The sequence below is a fragment of the Amphiura filiformis genome, chromosome 4 (genome assembly GCF_039555335.1).
Source record: "Amphiura filiformis chromosome 4, Afil_fr2py, whole genome shotgun sequence".
In the NCBI taxonomy this organism is placed as follows: Eukaryota; Metazoa; Echinodermata; class Ophiuroidea; order Amphilepidida; family Amphiuridae; genus Amphiura; species Amphiura filiformis.
This window is the reverse complement of record NC_092631.1, coordinates 79,702,874-79,724,788: the sequence shown is the minus strand read 5'-3', so window position 1 is coordinate 79,724,788 and position 21,915 is coordinate 79,702,874. Positions and strand designations below refer to the sequence as shown.

At 34.3% G+C, this 21,915-nt stretch overlaps 1 long non-coding RNA gene across 1 annotated transcript; it reads left to right on the top strand.

Annotated features, from left to right (window-relative positions):
• The first annotated feature begins 3,178 nt into the window (after window positions 1-3,178).
• Window positions 3,179-9,007, top strand: LOC140149948 (uncharacterized). The gene is made up of 3 exons (XR_011858781.1): window positions 3,179-3,338; window positions 7,990-8,138; window positions 8,895-9,007. It is a non-coding gene; the product is annotated as an uncharacterized lncRNA (long non-coding RNA).
• Window positions 9,008-21,915: the final 12,908 nt, after the last annotated feature.

Sequence of the window (21,915 nt, the reverse complement as noted above, 5' to 3'; positions counted from 1 at the left end):
GTGTGGAAGGTATGTAGTTTGTTAATGATGAAAACAGTAATGCTACTACATTATAATTGATCGTGATAAAATATTTCCTTTCTTGGAGTGAATCACTTAAATGATTTGTAATCTCACTCTACCCCACTCTTTCCAAAAAGAAAGTATCCAGTTTGATTTTGGTCCATAAGTCAAAGATGTGGTCTTAAATCAAGATCAACCGAAAGTATGTTACAGATAAATTTATTCCGCAGAGTTTGATACCTCATTTGTCCAAATCGATGCAGAATTGATGACACAATGACCATTTGAATGCAATCACCTCAATTTCAGAAGTTGGAGTAAATTCCTATTGATTTGGTAGTGCTACTCAATATGGGCAGCGATAGATCAAGGCCAGGGCGCATCAGAAGTCTCGCTGAGAGCATGGGCCGCAGATGTCTGGCAATCATTGATGCAGCAGGAGGACATACCAGACATGGACTGTGAAGAGTGAACGGGAAAACATTGAGGAAGGAAGAGTATAAAACACATGAAGTGGAGTCAAACAGCCTTTAGACCGTCACTGTTATTGTGTACCTTTATGAAGAATCTTGAAAAGCAACTTTAAAAATTGAAGTGACTGCATTGAAAAGATAACTGTGTCATTAATTCTGCATCGATTTGGACAAATGAGGTATCAAACTATGCGGAATAAATTTATCTGTAACATACTTTTGGTAGGTCTTGATTAAAGACACCCTTCTTTGATTTATGGATAAAAATCAAACTGGATACTTTCTTTTTGGGATGCGTTTACTTTAAACATACGTATATATATTGTTAATGGACTTTTGTTTCTTCTAGGCTTTTCTTTGGAGTTTTGCAATAGGTTATTCAATATTCTTTGGATCTATGTTCAGCAAAACATGGAGAGTTCATCGAATATTTACTTCAAAATCTGTAATGCCGAAAAAGGTAGTATAATTACAAGTAACATATTAATATTCTATTATGGTTGTTAAAACAGATAATTATACATGTATATGTATATGCAACAAGGGGAGAGTAACTTTGCATATGTTTCAATACTTTGAATCTAAATAATAATCTGATTCTGAAAAGATGAAATGTAGATCTCTATTCGGTTTCAGCTGGTAAATTGTTTCAACCGGAAGATATTTAATTTACTCTACTATTTATTTATAAAATATGTTTTTCTCAAACAACTCGTTCCTCATCAGATTAAGGATCCTCTTCTCTTTGTTCAAGTGGCAACACTTGTCTCATCTGACGTGTGTGTTCTGTTAGTATGGGAAATAGTAGATCCTTTGCATGCTGTAAGAGAACGTGAAAATGCAACGGTGAGTGCAATGGGATATTCCTGGTGAAATCCATATTCCCCTGTCTCATTGGCAATGTACTTGTAATGTCCGTACAGGCAAGATATTTCCTAGCTTGGTGTGTGTGGTTTTTCAAAGAATGATTGGAATCATGCAAAGTCATCCTCATTACTTTCGTGTTACATTTTAACCACATTTCACATTTGTGACCGTCCACGGCGAATGAGCCGTAAATTCCTCCCCCGGTCAATTTTGTTTTATTTCGTGTTTAAAAAATAAACATCATAAACTTAAAAATTGTATATCATTTGACTTCAAACGATATCCAGAAGCGGGGTTATGGTTTGTTAAACTTTGCTCCTTCAACAAAATTATAGCTTTTTACGTTTTTACATGTGTCCCTTTTTCCACATTGCTGGCAATATATATCAAACAGTCATAATTGGCTGTCATTGCAAATCATCCCCAAGTCAACGAGGTTTAAGAAAGTTCTCTCATTGTTAATTGTTGGTTATGCATACCTGTACAAAATACAATGCCTGGTAACCCACCACTTGAACAGGATTTAGCAAAAGCAAACAAAAACCAGAGCTATTAAAAGTTCTATAGCCGGCCATCTAAGGTAGAAGCTTATTATCCACTTCAACAATAGGATTATTGATTAGTTTTGACTATCAAAATAAGACGGATGTCGGGCCAGCAAGTTATCGATGAATACGACCTTCGTACACATTTTACACCGTAACACAGAATACAATTTAGGGAATTTACGGCTCGTTTGTGCTGCCGGGTCACATTTGTTCTGTTCAATTTGCTTCTTTTAATCTCGAGTTATGTTTAGTTAACAACGAAAGGGTAAAATCACAATTGTGCCACTTTTACTAGGGAAGAGGGTTGTACATATAAATCAATGACAGCTGATGTTGATACGTCTAATGCACCGCTTTCGGGGTTCGTGCATTAAACCCATCAACATCAGCGTGCAATATTTTGTCTAATATTTCTCTCACAACAAGTAATACACGTTCATTAAAATATAAGTGTGCAATATTTGTTTGTCTTTTAACATGTCTTGAGTGACAAAGAGAACAGTATTTACAATGATAAAATCATTAACATGCACATGTATTAATTTTACAGCAGAATGTGAAATATTTATTTATCTTTTAATCTGTTTTAAGTGGAAAAAGAGAATCATTATTGCTGTATCATGATAAAACAGTAAAAAGAGTAAAACCAATTTTGTATTGTTGTGTAATTATTGATACATTCTTTTGATTTCACGAAGGAACTCTTGATAAACTTAATGCTATCATTAATTCGCATATACAACCCTAGTAAAAGTGGCACAATTGTGATGTTACCCTTTCGTTGTTATCTAAACATATCTCGAGATTAAAACAAGCAAATTGAACAAAACAAACGGCATCTGAGAGCTAAGACTACGCCCTTAACGTTGATGTATTTAAGCATCATGTCATAACGGTATTTTCTAATTGCCAAAGAGGGCGCTTTTCACTTGCATAATTTTATTTTAGACAGGCTGTATTTAACTGTTATGTTCAATTTTGCAATTATGTGCATTTTTGGTTGCTAAAATTCCATTGATTACAGAAAAAAGATCTTTAACCATGTTGACGTGATATACTTTTTACAGGACTTGACATTAAGAAGCATATCAAACGCTTTTTCTTCCTTTCTGAAATTGGTGCCATGGTTTTGTTGTACTCACGTGTACACTTGGAAGAATGTATTGTAAACGCGCGAATATTACACTTTTTTCAATACCTTCACAATCGGTAGATCAATATGCATCATTCCATAATCATTTCATACATCACACAACATAATTACAGGAAGATCTTGACGACGATTTTCTGACAGTATATATCTATACTCGGTGTGTTTGTAAATGGAAAATTTATTGGATGGTGGCGCTATACGCAAAACATGGTTTACTACTTATGTTTGGAGCATTTCTAGCATGGGAAACGAGAAAAGTCCATATGCCAGCTCTTAATGATTCGAAGCAGATAGGTAGGTACCGTATTGTGTTTTAAGATTTTAAGATATCGTATAAATATGTAATTGTCATGATTTTGATTTTAACTTTTGATCCAAACACAATGAATTAATATCTACCTCATCCGTACCTCGGAATTTTCAGATGGTATTCCATCTTTCATCAGCGAGTGAGTGACTGTATCAGGTCGTGATCTTTTGACCTTTGACCTGATAATAGACTGAAAGTTTAAACCGGTCCCCGTCTTTTTTTATGGTTGGTTGATTGGTTGAAAATTCCGAGGTAGAAATTAATTCCTTGTGTTCGAAAGTTTAAATCAAAATCATGATTTATATCAACACAGATGAACTTTTACGAATGTAATTGTCATGCGTAAAACAGGAACCCTTATGAAGAAGAAGATGGTGATAAATAACGATTAAAAGGAGGAGAAGATAACAGGACAATAGCAAAAAATATAAGCATAACATTTCAATATATAAGCTGCTTTACAACATCTCTACTCAATTGTTTTTGGGCGAAAATCGCGAAGCGATTTTCGTCCTTATTGCGATGGGTTTTGGCATACTTATTTCCTCACAGCGTTGCAGAATAAAAATAAAATAATCGTGCTGTCTATGTAATCAGGAAACTACAGAGGCGATAGTGTACATTTAAATTTGTCATTACTACTTCATGTTGATATTCAAACAGTGCTATAAAGTTGTCTTACCAAGGAATGTGTTTGTATTAAAAGAAATAATTGTTTTACAACTTGGATGAACTAGAATTACTTTTATGCAAATCCGAAAATTGCAACAGATATTTTCATTTCTTTAAGATTTAGCGGTATTGCCAGATTGTACGTACAGTTGGGCTACATTAATAGCCTCATTATAGTTTTATTGATACTGGCAAAATACTTGCCTGTATGTGCTTGTTGTTCTGTTATAGCGTATAGAATCTGTTAATGATACCACACAGTCAATTAATTTATGTCAACATGACCTTTTCACGAGGCTGTGTTTATATAACTGAATCATTTATACAAACACAACCTTGAGTAAATTAAAGAGAGTACTTTAAAAGGGATCTGGAATGGGCGTTTCGATAGTATTTTTTGTGGGACATGAGAGCACATCAGACATATGGAATTGCATTCCTAATACGAAGAATGTCTTTCTGATATCAAATAATTTTCATTTTTTGAAAATCACGATGTAATAGGCCTACAAATTTTATGACAAATTATTAAAATTTGATATTTTTCATATTTTTGATAACAGTCCTCGAAGTAAATTTTATAAATCTAATGACATATTCTTAAAGTGCATGTAGCTGGGAGGAAAAGCCGATCAATTGAAAAATGTTGACCTTTCATATTGAAAATATGGATTTTTTTTCCCAAAATGACCTAATGTTTTTGTGTTTTGGGAAAAAGATCCATATCTTCAATACGAAAGGTCAACATTTTCAATTGATCGTCGGCTTTTTCATCCCACCTACATACACTTTAAGTAAAAATCATCATTTGCGAATTTCAAAAATCAAAATTATTTTATATCAAAAGGACATTCTTCGTATTCAGAATGCAATTCAACATGTCTGATGTGCTCTAATGTCCCACAATAAATACTGTCCAAACGTTCATACCCCATCCCTTAAATGGGGAAACTTAGGCAGGCGATAAAGAGAAAATATATTTACTTTAGCACTGAGCCCTGTGCAATACAAATCGCCCGGACTTATTTGCTCTAGTTGCAAACCTTATATTCCAAAAGATACCCTCATCATGCTTGCTAATGCAATTGTTATGCCTAATTTTGATTATTGTAATACTGTTTGGTCTAACTGTTCTGTTGAGCTCTCCAACTCCCTCCAAATTCTTCACAATAGGCTTGCTCGTATTATTCTTTCTGCTGATATCAGAACACCAATTGATGACATGATGAGTACTCTTCATTGGAATAAATTAAATGATAGGTGGTTCAACTATATGGCAACACTGACCTTCAAATGCCTGAAAGGAATGGCTCCTGGTTACCTTTCCTCTCAGTTCACTTTTATGCATGATATGCACTCTAAAGGAACCAGGAGTCAAACCAACTTTGCTCTTTTTGAACCACCATATAATATTAATGCAGGTAAAAGAACTTTTCATTCACGTGCTACTAAATTGTGGAATAGCCTTCCAAATGATAGTAGATGTAATTTTAAAGAAATGAGTATTGCTCAATTTAAGCAGTTGTTTTTGATAAAACCAGTGTAATATGTCTTTTATCTGAATTTACATGTTTTCCCAATTGTTCACAATTTCATGTGCCATTTATAATTATGTATTTTCTGATTTATTACTGTATATATATATATGCTTCTTGTTCACATTGTAAATGCAGGGCCTCCTTGGAAATCAGTGCTTGACATTGAAGGAGCTACCCTGGGTAAAGAAAGTTTAAATGAATAAATAAATAAAAATGAGTGTTTGCTAATTGACCAATTACCAGGAGAAAAGTCAATAACTGGTTGCCCTTTATCTGCTAACTTGGTTGAACCTGGTATGGTGGTATACAGTTGTATACGTTGAAGTCAATGTTCAATAAATGCCAAATGTTGCTAGCAGTAAAATAATTAAATAGGCCTACTGCCTGCAATGACAATAAAAAAAGTTTATGATGTCGTCATGCATAGATCTTAAGGTGGTATTTGCGGCATATTCTAGAAATTAATAAATGGCTGAGACAAAACCGTTTGTCTTTCAGAAGATTTTAAGGTATGTAATTTGAAAATAAATTATTTGAGTTTGATTTGTTATATGTCTAATTCGTTTTAGGCCTAAATTTTTCATTAATAGTATACTCTTTATAATATAGATATTTTATTACTTTCAGAAGATTTTATTTTCATTTTGATTTTGAGTTAATAGTATGATCGCCACATCTCTAACTTAAAAGACGGAAAATAAAGTACTGGTTTTAATAACCAGAGTGACATAAAAAGTAGAAATACAATGCATGGGGAGGTACATTATTGGCATTCAACATGTTCAAAATAAAAGAATTTTATGCAGAGGGTGAACTTGTTCAACTGATAAATAAATTTTGTAGATGTCAGCATGAAATTATTTTTAGGTATAAATACTTTCGTTAACTAATAACCGGAGCAACATGAAAAGTAGAAATATGGGGGAGACTCACTATTGGCATTCAACAGAATGAACTAATGGATGTTTTCATTCAAGTGCAAATTATGTTAGCTTAAACTTTAATAATTGACAAGAACCTATTCATTTTTTTAATCAAATTTGATTCTTTTCTTGTCATTTTGTTGAGAATATCCGATTCATTTTGAAGAGAAATATGTTCATTTTGCAGGGAAATCTGTTATATCCCCACCCGAATAGCTCCTCATGTCAAAAGTTTCTATTCAAAATTAATTAGATCTTTTTAAGAGTGTAGCCATAATATTCATATTATTTTTAACATGCATAGAGCACTTCCAAAATGCCTCAAATACCATCTTAATGCGAGAGCTTTTAAAAAACGACTGGTTTGGAGATTATGGCAGCGAACGAGGAAGAGCGAGGTTTATAAACAATATTTTTGAAAATATGATTTTCACTAATCACACTGATTTAGCCATGTCAAATCGGTATAGACTACATTTACACTTTATTTAGTATTCATTGAAATATTTAAACAGATTTAATGTAACACAAAAAGTCGGGTCAAGTGGGGTATGAAAAGTCGGGTATGAGAAGTAGGGTCACCAATTGTACCAACCCCATTAAGACATAGATGTAACAAATTGTTATACGTTTATAAACATTAATAAATAGATGTATAGAGGATGTTACGCTTATGAACATGATTTTCAATATTGCTAGTATGTCAACAAATGAAAGTTCTGTAATTTGTTGAAATTCTTCAATGCTAAATTATTTTGAGAGTCATCAAATTGTAAATCTCTATAGTCACATTTTCGATGTATTAACAACTAGCTATGTAGCAAAGACGTTAACTTCATGTACAAAACATTAACGCTCTTATTTTGTAAACATTGTATACCCATAGCTACATTAATCAACAATACATGTTCTGTAATTGTTCCTTATCCTTCATTTCTATTAGACTTTCAGTGTATTAGCAAGTAGATGTATATATGTATAACAGATGTTATTCGTTTGTAAACACTTTATTTCATAAACATAGGAGAAGCTACTTATTATGCTAACAATGAACGTTCATTGACTGTTAGGCTAAGTAAACGTTACAGGATAATATGTATTCAAATTTTGCCTCGAGGTTCCTGCTTAAATTGTGTTCAAGAATCAACTAAGATTTATTTGGCCCACCTTTTGCCAGTAAATAGGCTGTCATGAATTATCCAGTGTATTTTTGTTATACGTGCCCGGTCTTATCACTTGGTACACAATAGCTCACCAATCTGAAAGCCTGCTTTAATCACAATGGTCAGAATTAAATAGCCAAAATGATTAGACAAATAGGCCACACTGTCCATACACTGAGTACAGTCTCATTGCAAGATCATAGGCTAAGTACCGTAGTCCTTGTCATTTGAGGTACGTAAAAACGTAATAACTACACCTTTATCTTGACACTTCCTCATTTGTTCGCCCTGTTCCTTTTTAAAGGAATTAATAATGATGAAATGTGTCTCCTACATTAGGTACCAGTGTGTACGTTGTTATGGTATCATTCGTCGTGGGGCTTCTGGTATCTCTGCTAATTCGAAGTCCAAATGGCAGCTATTGTATTCTTGCCTTATTGATATTCACCACAACAACATTTACCATGTGTATGGTATTCATACCTAAGGTAAGGACGATAACAGAAATCGGCAAATCTGGATTCAGTGGTACAAACGGTGAACTTCCAACGCACCAAAATGCTCGAGCTTTGGCGTTGTGGTGTGCAGAGGGTGTGTGGTGGGTGGTGGGGTAGTTATGTGTGCGTGGGGTGTAAGGATGGTATTGGTGTTAAGTTTATAGAATATGTTTACGAAATAACACAGAGCAAACAGAGAAATTTGTTACATAATGTTATGACTTAAAGCCATATTATAACATTTTCAAACAAAATAGATTAGCATTTATTTGCCATTAAATGTTAGCTTTTACTGTCAGATATATCCCTTTTTATTTTTGAGCCGAACAACTACGGCAAAGCAAAGAAAATTGGAATTTACTACCAGCGCACATGTCGCCAATACGTACCACTCCTTCGGTCATGTTGTGGTACGACCCTTTGTTGTGTATATCACCGTCCCGCACGCCGTGTACGTACTGTGTGTTATGAACATCGTGTATGCGTTCGACTAATAATTCCATCGTAATAATAAAGCATTCAAAATCTCGGATTTTGACAAAACTACAGCACCTAGAGTCTTGATTTTTGCAGGGTATATTGGTTTAATAAAGTACAATTTAATCGTGTAAAAAAGGAATTTTAAAAATCCAGTGAGGGCGTCTTCCTCAGCAAATGTTATAATATGGCTTTAATTGCCCTCACACAACATAATGAGCCTTTCACATACAAATAAATTGAATACATTATAATTAATCTTCTATTCAGGTGAAATTGAGAAATGAAGTTTATCCTCAAGGAACAACATACACAGAATACCAAGAGAACACAGCGCAAAACGATGCATCTGAGAATGATAGTAGACCAAAGCCAAGCATTGAAAAACAGATACCCAACAGCGTTATTCAGGTATATTCAGTGTGGTCTTTGTGTGGGAGTATGTGTGGGGTGAGTTTAGGGAGTTAAAGTTTCCCAAATGTTTTAGTTTGCTAACCCCGAAAATTAGATCCCTTAAACATGAAATATCACCTCTACTTTGGACTAAGATGTTATTTAATCTGTAGGCTCATAACTTAGTCAAATTACAAGAAAGTAACAATATTATAAACTTATAAATGACAAAACAGGAAAAAAGAATTAACACCGCGACAAAAAAAATGGTCGCAGTAACACGGCCAAAATTGATGCCCACTGGAAAATGTTTTATCCTGGTCTTCTTGGACAACTAACCCTGATAAACCACTGAACATGTTAAATACAGGGGATTCTTGGACAACTAACCCTGATAAACCACTGAACATGTTAAATACAGGGGATTTTTATAAAGACCACACTATCATAAAGTTCTAAGTTCCCTTAAGACTTTTTAAAATAAATCTGAAAGTATTTTACAAAATTTAGGAAAAATAATATAACGGTTATTGTTATCACATTTTATTTTACACATTGTTGTGTTCGGTCACAATGGCTCATTATGTAAGAACAGAATCAAAAGGTGCTGTTTTGAAAGTTGCACTGCGGTCCGTTCAACTCTAGATAAAAATTCCTTTAAAAAGGAACAGGGCGAACAAATGAGGAAGTGTCAAGATAAAGGTGTAGTTATTTTATTGTTTGAACTGTTTCTATAATTCGCATCGATCATAATGAGTATGTTTTTACGTACCTCAAATGACAAGGACTACGGTACTTAGCCTATGATTTTGCCTAGAGACTGTACTCAGTGTATGGACAGTGTAGCCTATTTGTCTAATCATTTTGGCTATTTAATTCTGACCATTGTGATTAAAACAGGCTTTCAGATTGGTGAGCTATTGTGTACCAAGTGATAAGACCGGGCACGTATAATAAAAATACACTGGATAATTCATGACAGCCTATTTACTGGCAAAAGGTGGGCCAAATATATCTTGGTTGATTCTTGAACACACTTTAAGCAGGAACCTTTAGGCAGAATTTGAATACATATTATCCTGTAACGTTTACTTAGCCTAACAGTCAATGAACGTTCATTGTTAGCATAATAAGTAGCTTTGGGTATCCTATGTTTATGAAATAAAGTGTTTACAAACGAATAAGGAACAATAATACAGAACATTTATTGTTGATTAATGTAGCTACGGGTATACAATGTTTACAAAATAAGAGCGTTAATGTTTTGTACATGAAGTTAACGTCTTTGCTACATAACTAGAGATTTACAATTTGATGACATTCAAAATAATTTAGTATTAAAGAATTTCAACAAATTACAGAACTTTCATTTGTTGACATACTAGCAATATTGTTAAGGGTACTACACCCCTGCCCAATTTTGTGCCCATTTTTGCATTTTTCTCAAAAATTATAGCGCATTGGGGACAAGTAAGATATGTATATTATAGGGCAATGACTACAACTACTGCACTGGAAATTTTATTTCAGCACAGACAACAGTTGTGGAGTTACAGTCAAAAATGAGGGAAAACCAATATTTGATCAATAAATCAATAACTACTTGCTTTGAGTTGCTGAATTTTCAGTACAGTAGTTGTAGTCCTTGCTCCTATAATATACATATCTTACTTGTTACCAATGTGCTATAATTTTTGAGAAAAATGCAAAAATAGGCACAAAATTGGACAGGGGTGTAGTACCCCCTTAACAATGTTGAAAATCATGTTCATAAGCGTAACATCCTCTATGTTCATAAACGTAAGTAATCCCATAACTGTTCAAATAACAGCCCTCACTTAACAGACATTAAGTCTCAATTGACAGGATCCATAAGTGGTAAAGTAAATATATTTTCTCTTTATCGCCTGCCTAAGTTTCCCCATTTAAGGGATGGGGTATGAACGTTCGGACAGTATTTATTGTGGGACATTAGAGCACATCAGACATGTTGAATTGCATTCTGAATACGAAGAATTTCCTTTTGATATAAAATAATTTTGATTTTTGAAATTCGCAAATGATGATTTTTACTTAAAGTGTATGTAGGTGGGATAAAAAAGCCGACGATCAATTGAAAATTTTGACCTTTCGTAATGAAGATATGGATCTTTTTCCCAAAACACAAAAAAATTAGGTAATTTTGGGAAAAAAGTCCATATTTTCAATATGAAAGGTCAAAATTTGTCAATTGATCGGCTTTTCCTCGCAGCTACATACACTTTAAGAATATGTCATTAGATTTATAAAATTTACTTCGAAGACTGTTATATCAAAAATATGAAAAATATCAAATTTTAATAATTTGTCATAAAATTTGTAGGCCTATTACATCGTGATTTTCAAAAAATTAAAATTATTTGATATCAGAAAGACATTCTTCGTATTAGGAATGCAATTCCATAATGTCTGATGTGCTCTCATGTCCCACAAAAAATACTATCGAAACGCCCATTCCAAATCCCTTAAGTACTCTCTTTAATTTACTCAAGGTTGTGTTTGTATAAATGAATTCAGTTATATAAACACAGCCTCATGAAAAGGTCATGTTGACATAAATTAATTGACTGTGTGCTTAAAGTATCATTAAAAGCAGAACAACAAGCACATACAGGCAAGTATTTTGCCAGTATCAATAAAACTATAATGAGGCTATTAATGTAGCCCAACTGTACGTACAATCTGGCAATACCGCTAAATCTTAAAGCAATGAAAATATCTGTTGCAATTTTCGGATTTGCATAAAAGTAATTCTAGTTCATCCAAGTTGTAAAACAATTATTTCTTTTAATACAAACACATTCCTTGGTAAGACAACTTTATAGCACTGTTTGAATATCAACATGAAGTAGTAATGACAAATTTAAATGTACACTATCGCCTCTGTAGTTTCCTGATTACATAGACAGCACGATTATTTTATTTTTATTCTGCAACGCTGTGAGGAAATAAGTATGTCAAAACCCATCGCAATAAGGACGAAAAATGCTTTGCATTTTTCGCCCAAAAATGCAGTAGACCTAACCTACTCACTTTTTTGTTTTTTGTGGCAGTGGTGTATCGTCATAGGGTCACGTGTAAAAATTCCATAGGAAAATTGCCGAAAAACGGCTAGTGCTCCTCCCCATCGGGCCCGGTGCACACCCCACCCCCCACCACACATCATGGTCAGCCCCCCCCATGATGACCTACGCTACGCCACTGCTTCGTGAGAGTTGAATATTGACAAAAGGGCAACACATTGTAAATTCAACCTGGTGTATAAACCAAAATAGGCTATAACTTTATAAAGTATTCAATGTATTTTAAAAAGTCTATAAAGAGGGAACTTATAACATGTATAATTTGTGAACCCTTTGTAATGAATATCATGATAATTGTTGTTGTATCAGTTTCGTATTATTTTGTATATTTGACCTATAATTATAATTTTATATCTGTTTTCATATAACAGCAATCAGATCAAACCGACACGGAAAAAGTAGCACCATCTGATCCAAAGGAAAGCAACTGAAACAATTCACGCTAATTCGAACGTTAAAAACCAGTGATATAATCGTCTACAGAATGCGTATAAGCTTAATTTGTTCGTCTTCTACATGTAGGATGGAATTTTTTTCAGACACATTTGTGATCAAGTGATCTCCAAGAAACCTTACAACTATTTGACGGGAGTCGTTATTTAAAACTGAAGGAATTTAGTCAATGGATTCTTATTGTGTATTTGTTTCAAATAAAATATATTACGGTCCATTCATGTACATGTTTGCGTATGGACACAACCCCCAACATCCACTAAAATTTAAAAATTGTATGTGGGTGTACCTGTGGAGGTGCCTGTGATTAGTGATCTAGTCTATTTTGCATTAGCTTTTAAAATGTATTAATACTCTTCAATAGATAGTAGCATGTACGACGTATGGTGATAATAATAATTATGCAGAAAGACCTTGTAACAGCCATCATTCGTAAATGCACTTGATTTATAATAAGATATATTACAATATTAAGATGATATGGAATAAACTTTGTTAGATTGCATGTCAATCTGGTAATATTTTAAAAATGAAAAAGGTTCATGTACCAAAATACATTAAAACTCGATGATAATTATATATTTAGTTTTATTCAATATCTTTATCCAATCTTTACTTTTATTCTTTGCATTGTATATTTATGTAATTATTTATTTATTTATTTATTTATTTATTTATTTATTTATTTATATATTTATTTATTTATTTATTTATTTATTTATTTATTTATATATATACACACTTGGGAATGTGAAAGAATATACATTCCATGGTGTCAACACAGCCAAAGTCTATTCAGAGTCAGTCTGTCTATCGGAGATAGTCAGAAAGTGCTCAACTGCAAAACAGGAGCGTATTAACAACATTTTACTCAAGTTAGACTATCTTTTGAATAAAGTGCTCAATCCCGAAAGGGAGAGCGTATAAAAATTCAAAGAACAGACCTTCCAGAATAGGTAGTCGTTACTCTGAGTTTCATGCCTAAAAGGCAATCGTCAGACGACACGATGAAATGCTTTGGGTGGACTACCATCACTTGGGAATGTGAAAGAATATACATTCCATGGTGTCAACACAGCTAAAGTCTATTCAGAGTCAGTCTGTCTATCGGAGATAGTCAGAAAGTGCTCAACTGCAAAACAGGAGCGTATTAACAACATTTTACTCAAGTTAGACTATCTTTTGAATAAAGTGCTCAATCCCGAAAGGGAGAGCGTATAAAAATTCAAAGAACAGACCTTCCAGAATAGGTAGTCGTTACTCTGAGTTTCATGCCTAAAGGCAATCGTCAGACGACACGATGAAATGCTTTGGGTGGACTACCATCACTTGGGAATGTGAAAGAATATACATTCCATGGTGTCAACACAGCCAAAGTCTATTCAGAGTCAGTCTGTCTATCGGAGATAGTCAGAAAGTGCTCAACTGCAAAACAGGAGCGTATTAACAACATTTTACTCAAGTTAGACTATCTTTTGAATAAAGCACTTTCTGACTATCTCCGCAAAGATCGCGCACGCTAATCTGGTCTCTCGTGTTGATCTATGGACATCCGTCACACATCCGTCACTATATCTTGCGCATAAAAGTCGGATCAAGGAAGGACTTCGAAGCATCCGTCGGTTCTTAACGCTTATTATTAAACGCTTTTTTCATGATAAAACCGACTCGTCACGAGTGCCCACGACATACATGGCATATTGTATTTGAGTATTTACTCCTGATCTTACTAGTACTCACTCTCATGATTATAGCTAATCACACAAGCTGTAACTTCTTTTTACAAAACGCCAATGAATGTATTCAGTTTTTACCAATTTACACTGTATTATCTGTAAATTTGGAGCCGCCTCTAAACGCCTCTGAACATATTTTGATCATCTTTCAATAACCTACTCATTAAAAAGGATCATATTTTCATTTTTTATTACTTAATCATCCCTTTTATATTGTAACGCTTTGAAATAATGTCTCTAAATAATTGTCGAATCAACTCGAACCATTACAAATTTATTAAAAGTGATATTTTACTAAAATAATGATCCATTGAATATCTGCTCTACGTAAAAGTTTTTGGTTTATACCAAGTTATCAACATCCGTCAAGAAATCATGTAGGTTTCAATGAACAATATTGAATTACGTACGTTCAAATTGAAAAATAATGTTTTTACATAGTGACGGATGTGACAGATACGCCATACAATTTAGTTGTTTTTCCGAGTAAACGGCGTTTTACATAGTGACGGATGTTTAGATACGCCACTATGTAAAACGTCGGGTAATGTAATATATCAACATCCGTCATTTGTCATTAATTAAATAACTAATTAATTATGCAAACTTGAGCTTCAAATCTTGGTAATATTATACTACTCACTATTTAAAATACATTCGCCATTTTTCATAAAAATGACAAAAATCAACATACGTCACTATGTAATACACCGGACGACATGTCCCAACTTATATGGAATCAGCATAATGTGTTTGTACAGAGCAAGTTTGACAACAGAGCAAAATGACAAAATCATAATAGAAAAAAGACCAAAACTAAGGTTAAAATGAACAGAAAGCCTTCCTGGCAGTTGTTACTAACATCATTTCCGCAATTTGGGTTAAGAATAACAAAATCAAAATTCAAGAAACGGAGCTCAGACAAACTGGCCTTATAATAAAGGAGAGAAAAAATCAGAACCGTTCGGATTCGAACCAGCGTGCACTAACGATTACATGTCGTATAGCTCACCACCACACGCCACTACAGCTCATGGCGGATCTACCGGCGAATTGAACATGTAATGATTTTATTCTCTCGAAAATGTCTCACGGCCAATGTAATTTTTATTATAATTAGAGAGGGCGGCCTATCTGTTGTGTCCTGGCAGAACATCAGTCAATATGAGACATTAAATATCAAATGCGAGGATCCAGAGGATACATGCCTGAGAAAATATATAATAATTAAAGAAACGGAGCTCAGACAAACTGGCATTATAATAAAGGAGAGAAAAAATCAGAACCGTTCGGATTCGAACCAGCGTGCACTAACGATTACATGTATGTCGTATAGCTCACCACCACACGCCACTACAGCTCATGGTGGATCTACCGGCGAATTGAACATATAATAATTAAAAAAACGGAGCTCAGACAAACTGGCATTACATGATGCAGTCATGTCTACAGTAGAATTCATCACGACCTTTGCAGGACTTAAACCCCATTAAAAGCTATTAAACCAAGATAACACTCATTGAAACAGCTCAACTGATTAAATCGGATCTTCTCTGGTTGTGCACAAGTGTCTGTTTTACATGTGCGATATCGCAATAAAGCTGGTATTTTTTTTTTTTTTTTTTTTTTTTCCAGTGTACATTTTACAATCATAGTTTACTCAGATAAATACAGAAATTACATGATGCAGTCATGTCTACAGTAGAATTCATCACGACCTTTGCAGGACTTAAACCCCATTAAAAGTTATTAAACCAAGATAACACTCATTGAAACAGCTCAACTGATTAAATCGGATCTTCTCTGGTTGTGCACAAGTGTCTGTTTTACATGTGCGATATCGCAATAAAGCTGGTATTATTTTTTTTTTTCCAGTGTACATTTTACAATCATAGTTTACTCAGATAAATACAGAAATTTTGATTTTTATACACCAGGTATTTTTAAATATTAAACAATACATAAACAGTACCAGCACACACACACTCTCACATACATATTTATATAGCATTTGAATTGTCTAGCTTTTACAATAAGAACAAAATGTTTAGTTGAAAAGTCCCTTCCAAACCTGCCATTTATTTTGATAAACTCGGTATTTTGAATCTTTTAAAAGAATGAATCTTTCCAATTTATGATAATATTCTATTTCCTTCTGAAGAGGGATAAAAAAAAGGGTTGAATTTTGGCATCTTTTTCTGTATATATAAAACTTAGTTAGAATGAGAATTAAATTGATAGCACTATTTAGTTTTCCTAAATCTGTCCCGAAAAGAATATGATTTCGGTTGAATGTGATAGGTATACCGAGTTTTGTAAACACCAGGTTTCGAGCTGAGACCAAATGGGTTTAACCTTTTACAATCTGATAAAAGATGAATTATCGTTTCGGGTTCCTCGTTGCAAAAAGTACATATATTATCATTTCTTTTGCCAATTTTAAACATAAATGTATTTGTGGTAAGAATTCCATTTAAAATTCTGTACTGAAACCACCGTAATTTTGTATCCATTGTACATTTAAATGGCAACAAAGAATATACCTTCCATTCATCATCTGAAAAGCTACTATTTAATTTTACTTCCCATTTTCGTTTTGCTCTTGGTATCTTTGAGGACATAAGTTGTTTACAGATTGATCTGCAACTTTTTTTATCTTTTAAAATAAAACTGAAATGAAATGGGATAAACGGCTTAGGAATTGCAATAAATGTAGCGTTTTCCTGAAATAGATGCTTGAAATTACTCTTAATTGCGCAAATTACACTGTTGTATTCCAAAAAATTTAGCCGTAATCCATAATTTGTTTCAATTTCATGAAGAAAGAGAAAACGGTTTTGGTTAACATGGACAAGGTCAGAGACAAAATCAATACCTGCTGTCCGCCATTTTTTATGATTTATTTCTTTACCACCAATCTTAAACCATTCGTTTTCCCATAAACATGATCTTAACACATCATCAATTGTATTAGGATTGTGTTTTTCTTTACCTTAGACCAAGATAAAGAACTTCTTTCCAAAAAACATTTTGGGAATTTTTTGCGCCCTTTTCAAGATCATTAATATGTATACCAGTTAAAATAGAAAAAAACATCAATCCTTTAGCATCAATACATCCATTTACAATTCGTCTAATCCATGTACATTTCAGTGCTTCAAAGAATAAATCTACTTTAACCAATCTTAATCCACCTTCAGAATAATCATTTGACAATTGATCTCTACTTATTTTATCTCTTGTACCTTTCCAAATTAAATTATAGATTTTCTTTTGTAAATCTTTTATAAAGTCTTTTGACGGGTTAGGAATTGAAAGAACAAGGTGGTTAAACTTTGGTATCAGTAGGGATTTGACTATAGTTATTCTTCCAAAAACTGTCAAGTTTCTTTTAGACCAATGATGCATTACCTTTGTCACCGACTCCATAACCTTATCATAGTTCAAATTAACCATTTCAACCAAATTGGTTGAAAATTGTACTCCCAATGCAGAGAATTTTCCGTCTTCAACCCACTTTAGATTTTTATTTGTAATGCCAGGGTTTGGTTTTCTACCTCTAAGTGACCCAATATACACAACATTTGTTTTATCCTCGTTTATTTTCAACCCTGACAAACGCTCAAACAAATCCAGTGTTTTTAACGTTTGTAGTAAACTTTCATTACTTCCATTTAAGATCACAGTCGAGTCATCAGCGTATTGGGTGATTTTACAATTAATATTTTCAACTGTAATACCACATATATCAGTATTTTTTCGGATGAGACAGCCCAACATTTCAGCACAAATTAGAAAGATATAGGGGACAAAGGGTCCCCTGTCTGCAACCTCTACCTAAATCGAATTGTTTTGAGGAATTTCCATTTACCAAAACTGAGGATTGACTTTTATTATAAAAAGTTTGATCCATTTTGTAAAAGATGGACCGATATTTAGAAAATCTAATGTTTTAAAAATGAATTTATGAGAAACGGAATCAAACGCTTTTTCAAAATCTATAAGCAATAGCATACCTGGTTGGTCATGTAATTTTGTGTATAAAATTAAATCATAAAGTAATCTTATATTTTCTCCAATATATCTTCCTTTCATAAAACCTTTTTGATCATCATTTATTAGGCTTGGTAAAATCTGTTTCATTCTTTCAGCAATACACGATGAAGCTAGTTTATAGGTTATAAGCCTTCCTGGCAGTTGTTACTAACATCATTTCCGCAATTTGGGTTAAGAATAACAAAATCAAAATTCAAGAAACGGAGCTCAGACAAACTGGCATTATAATAAAGGAGAGAAAAATCAGAACCGTTCAGATTCGAACCAGCGTGCACTAACGATTACATGTCGTATAGCTCACCACCACACGCCACTACAGCTCATGGCGGATCTAGCGGCGAATTGAACATGTAATGATTTTATTCTCTCGAAAATGTCTCACGGCCAATGTAATCAAAATTCGACAGAAATCGTACATTATGCCTTTAATCATAATTGCTGATAAAAACAAAAGTATAACCATACAGGCAAGGGTCATACCGCCTTGTCATTTGATTGTTCAAGTATATGATTCAGATTCATGAATAGGTGTAAATTTGGATCTGCAACTAGATTGCCCCACAGGGCTACAAAGAACCATAAACCACGAAATATGGATATCCAACAAGCTTAAACTATAATTAGCTCCCGAGAGATGGCAAGGCTTGATAAAAGAACCACAAACCACGAAAGATCGCCGACAACCGCCGCTTAATAGGAATATCCAACTAGGTTGCCCCGAAGGGCTACAAAGAACCACAAACCGCGAAATTCGGATAGCCAAGTAGATTGCCCCGCAGGGCTACAAAGAACCACAAACATTAAAACACGATTATCTTGCCTAGTCGGGCCATTTAGACGCTTATGCGCATTTACCAGTTCCAACTTGAAGTAGGCCTAAATCAGACTTACTCTCTGTGTCTCTCTGGCATTGTCAACATTGGGTGTGTGTTGTTCATATTTACATTTTCTTTACATATTTACGTTGCCTTGAATAATTAAAGTATATTAAAATGTATATTGATCATTGTGTACGCCTCTTAACATTACAGTCACGCGTGACGAGCAAGTTTAAAAATAAACGACTGATAAAGTTTTGTTTAATTATTTATTGTCATGAATCAAGAATAGCAACTTCAAACATCTATTTTTCGTTTTATTCGTTTTATGGAGCACTTCGTAACCTGATGACTTTCCAAGCTTGGAGCTGCTTGGCTACATTCATAAAAAGAAAAGAAATCTACCAAAAAAAAACGTTGACAACGTAAAGAAAGCAGCAAGTTTTAAAAAAACCACCTCGGCTCACTTTTAAACAGTCTTTAAACTTGGTCCCATTTTGAACACCAACAGTAAATCAGTGTTTTTATTTTATTTCAACAGAATACAGCGTTTCCAACAAGATTACAAGCCTACATGTTATTCGTTTAATTCAATCATTAATCATGATTATTATATATAAAACAAAAGTAGTTAGAAAAGGCCGATTCTAGGACAAGTGCCCTTGACTAACGGGAAATCCCTGTCAGAAGCACCAAGCTCATTTTACCTCGACTAACGGGAAATCCCTGTCAGAAACACCCAGCTTATTTACCTCGACTAACGGGAAATCCCTGTCAGAAGCACCTTTACTCAGGAGCCCCGCTTAACACCTCATTTGCGAAAAACGTACCCGACACTTTTCCCCGATCAAACGGGAAAATTCCGTCGGAAGCCCCTGCGGCGGCAGTTCACGCGGAAGCCTTTGCGGCAGCCCGCGAAAAAAAATTGACTTAGGATTTTTTTAAATTGTAAAATAAAAAAAATGGATCAAGGACAGAGTCTTACAAAAGTGACGCGGGAAGAAAAAGCGCTCCAGGAAAGAATCGAGGAATTCAAAAAATTTCACGAGATCACGAAAGAAATTTTACTCGAGTCAAAAACCGAAGGCCATCGATTGTTCGTGTACTTTGACGAAACATGGATTCCATTGACCCAAAAGAAGAGAGAGAAATTTTACGCCGCTTCGTCTTTGCAATCCAAGCACGGCTTCAAGTTTTGCCACGAGTTGGGTCTGGTTACAAAGCAAAACTGTTCAAAGGAATATTTCCGTAAATATTACCAGGAGAACAAAAAAAATTTGTGTCAATCAAAAGAAAAATACACGAAAAAAATGGTGATATCGCTTCCATCACCGCCTGATCTCTATAATCAATTAGAACAGAGCCCTCTATTGACCACAAAACAGTCTGTCCAACTCAGTTTTTAAAACAGAGGGCGTACTTGTGTATTGTGCAGTAAATACTTGTCTTGGGTTTTTTTAGATGTGAAAAACAAATTCCACACATTCCAAACCGTGACTATTTTATTTTTTGTCCTATCGTAACAAGTTGTATTAGATGTGACAAAATGTCTTCTCTGCCCTATGCTGTCTTTTGTCAATCAAGGGAGTGAGGCCACGCCTTCTTATTTCTATTTCTGTTAATAATGACGGCTCGGGGTGCTACTTTTTAGCATAAAATGGGTAAATGGGGCTATTTTGGCCGGGGAAAGTGCTACAGAGTTTATATTGAAAATTTAGGGGATAAATTTTTTTGGATTTTTATCGGTGTTTCTAGAAAAAAAAAAATTTTGGGGATTTTTAAAATTCAAAAAAAATTTCCTAAATTTGTTAGTTAAATTGCTGTATCTGGCGTTTTGTTAGAGGTATCACAACCAAACTTGGGCTGTGTGCTAACTTAATATCGAGAATTATTTTTATGAGGTCAAAAGGTCAACGAACTTTTTTTAAATTTTGATTAGAAAAATATCGAAAAATTGCTGTATCTGGCGTTTTGTAAGAGGTATCGCAACCAAACTTGGACTGTGTGCTAAAATAATACCGACAATTTTTTTATGAGGTCAAAAGGTCAAAAGGTCAACGAACTTTTTGTAGCGTGAAAATTATTTTTACGCCGCCCACGAGAAAAAAACGTTTTTCTCGAGTTTGAAATGGGAATTAAAATCGTTTTTGGTACTCGCAGATAGCCACTGTGGTACACACTGCGCCAATGACCATTCCAAAGTACCAAGTAAGATTATCAATTTTTTCGCTCATTCCTTCTAATTTCTTCCTCATTCAATTCCATTCTGACTTCCAGCGTGGCCAGATCTTCGTCTAGGTTTTGCATTTTCGGCTCTTCGTCGGAGTTTTGATTTTTATTCGCCATACCTTTTATTTCCACACGGTAAAATTAAATTCCAATTTTTTTTACCCCCTGGTGGCCGCCTCCGAAGCCCTGCTGAGGGACGTCAGCATTTCTTTTTTTCCGCGCTCGACGCCGACCCTTTCGGCTTCCGCGCGAATTTCCCTTGCTCTGTCGGACGTCAACTCTATCAGATCGGCGCGAGCTCGGTGCTTAATGTTGGCCTTATGACCTCTGTAGTTTTCCAACTCTCGCCGAATGTGGTGGAAGTCTTCGTTGCTTACCCGTCCGTCTTCGAGGGCTTTGGACACCAGATCATTCACCGTATTCAAACTGGACTCAGCCGTTCGTTTGACGCTTTCGTGCTTTTCCAATTTTTTCATGGTAGCCT